The 2,818-nt window shown below is 38.9% G+C and overlaps 1 long non-coding RNA gene across 1 annotated transcript; it reads left to right on the top strand.

Moving 5' to 3' along the window:
• The first annotated feature begins 265 nt into the window (after window positions 1-265).
• Window positions 266-2,543, top strand: LOC146260035 (uncharacterized). The gene is made up of 3 exons (XR_014729596.1): window positions 266-528; window positions 648-789; window positions 1,544-2,543. It is a non-coding gene; the product is annotated as an uncharacterized LOC146260035 (long non-coding RNA).
• The last annotated feature ends 275 nt before the right edge of the window (window positions 2,544-2,818 follow it).

Here is a 2,818-nt window from a genome sequence, read left to right as displayed (position 1 = left end):
TAGCACAAACTAGAAAGTGTTGCAATAAACAAACAAATACCAGCGCCAAACAAACATATTGTTAACTCCTCCGCAGGAATGTCACCTCGGTGCAGTTTGACCCTTCAAATCATTATGTTAAGAACGAGTAAATACTCTACAGAGCCGGAGTAAATGATCAAATCTCGCTTTTTCTTTTTTTTCTCTTCCATAGCAACCAGATAAACTCAGTGTGCCATCCATTGTTTAGTAGTGTTCCTGTAGGCTACCCATGTTGTATAGGTAATCCTACATGAGTTGGAATAGTTATATTAAGCGTAATATACAGTCATATCCAGAAATTATTAGAGACCCACCGATTACAATCTGTAGCCTGCACCCTCTCATCTGCCCCACCCACGATTTACCAACGCAATGTGTTGTATTACCCAGTAAACTGCGAAGCTTTTCGCAAACCGTTTAAAACAGCATGGCTACACGCGTTTGAAGGATACACATGGTTCTCCTTTACTCAGACGTTTCCTGGGGAGAGGTTACAAAAGTAACAAGGTATGATCTGTCCTAACAGCCTGGCAGCATGTTTGCAAAAAATCTGCGTTGAGTGTTTTACTTCTCGCTTTCCTCTGCAGTGCTTCAAATGTATTTTTATTAGCCGTGTTTTATTGCAGCAAGGGACTTGCGGACGGCAACTCGACTTCACAGAGGGCGGTGTGGCGCTGTACATCAGCACGCCCTGATTGCAGCCTTGTAGCGGGAAGGAAATGTACGAAGGAGCAACATCAATTTGCCAAAATAGTGTTCCAACTCAAGGTAAAAGGACAACGCTGTTTTTTCTCTCTTTAAACAGCGCCTCCTCGTTTCTTACAAAATCAGGGCCACAGCGCCTGCCTGATTCCACACTCCATCTGCAGCCTATAGCCTGTATGCCACTTGTCCAGCTTGATGACCTGTGAGAAGGATGGAGGTTTGGAGGGAATGAGGATGAAGTAGACTAGTGTTTACCTCTGTCTAGAACTATTGTATGGACTAAAAAAAGTAACTGTTCAATCAACCAAGTAGGCCAGATCTCTATACAGGAAACTAAACAATGAAAATGGAAGGCCTACTTACTTAATACATGTATTAATTTATAAAAGTATTGTTTATAATTTGGTGATAGTTAATTTTAAAATAATAAGTATAAGCATTTAGTTCTAGACCATTCCAGGACTAGTAAAACGCTCATGTTATACAATAGATGAAAGTCAAGGATGTGCAATCTCAGTAATCACTTCAGGAAAGAGAGATCACATTGAGTGTGCTAAATGCATCACTTTATATATTTCCTCTCATCTGGTTGATATTTAAAAAAAGATTTATTCAGTCCTTCTCTGGAAATGCTGTTTAATTAATGGAATTCAGAATTCATGAGGTAATTGCTTTCATTACCTATTTTTACCTCTCCCCATTGGGCGCATATCATTATTTCCCCAAACAATCCTTTGCCGGGATCAGCACGTTTTAACGCAGGCCTACTTTTCTCTCTTCCCTCTGTCCTATCCATCTGTTTATCTTCCTCCAACAGGGTGGCAATGAACCTCATCTGTCCTTACCCATGGTCCCTGAACAGACACAGACACAGTATCTACAAGAAATGTTCTGTACTATATATGTCTGGTGACTGATTAGGTCTGATTATAAATAAAGGAATGAAATATAGATGACATGTAAGGATGTTAGCCCATTAAACTAGATTGTGCAATTACATTTGAATAGTTTTGGGTTGAAGGTTTTTTTTTTCTTTTCTCACAAGGACATTGTACAAGCTGCACAGAATGGCCTTGCCATTGTGCTTGAAATGCAATTTAATTAACCGGATATATTTTTATTTTAGACTTTTACACTTATATTTTACTTTTTAGGGAAAGTGGGAGGGCGATTTGTATTGCAAATATCAACGACCTTCTTGACTGAGTGAAGAAAGTTTTGCTGGATTTCTTTGTGACGAAAAGTTGTGCTCATGGCTACGAAAATCAAGAAATAGAATTCACAGAATATGTTTGCAGAATGAAAAAAGCAGGTCATGTTGGTCACAGAAACATATGGACTTTTTCTTTCACAGCACCTCTATCTAAAGATATCTACTGTAGCTCACAGTAGCCCACAACAAATAGTACTTGACAGGGATATGTGCAGTTTTGTTTTAGAAATGCAAGTGGGAAGTGCAAAAAGTGGGAAACTGGGCAGTAGTTCACTGAAATAAATTAATGAGTGTCCTTGCAAAAGTTTGCATTGACCTTCAGAAGTCATTTCTCTGGGATCAAACACTTAAAGAAACACACAAACACACGCGCATGCACACACACAGGGGCCATACACACACATGCACACATATTCTTTTTTGAAGAACATTCTTTTCAGAATCAAAATAACTATTTCTGCTTGGCTGGTAAGGCCATTTCTTGGCACATTGAGACTAATTCCATGAAAATGAGAAGCTTACAATGTGGTTTGAATTGGACAGCAGGAAAATTGAAGGAAATATGCACGTTTTATAGTTTAATTCCTAAGTCTGTAGATGCATGGTGTGTGGAATTGTTAAAGCATCTGAGCCAGCTTTTCGAAATCATTTGAAAGAAACAGTGAATGAAAAACCCCTCCAAGGAACAATTACATGTGCTTCATACCACCCTGGAAAGGGGGACTTTGTGAAGAAAATACCAATGGAAGTACATTAAATCTGCAATAGAAATAAAAGCTGAAAATACCACCTCATTAATGAATACAATCAATCAAAGCATTAGTCGCAACATGAAAGCCTGCCTAAATGGCACACCTGTTTACCACCAAACACACTCCC

The sequence above is a fragment of the Hypomesus nipponensis genome, chromosome 13, assembly GCF_054491055.1.
Source record: "Hypomesus nipponensis isolate SF chromosome 13, ASM5449105v1, whole genome shotgun sequence".
NCBI classification, from domain to species: domain Eukaryota; kingdom Metazoa; phylum Chordata; class Actinopteri; order Osmeriformes; family Osmeridae; genus Hypomesus; species Hypomesus nipponensis.
The sequence above is the reverse complement of the archived record's forward strand: the minus strand, read 5'-3'. Positions and strand labels throughout refer to the sequence as shown.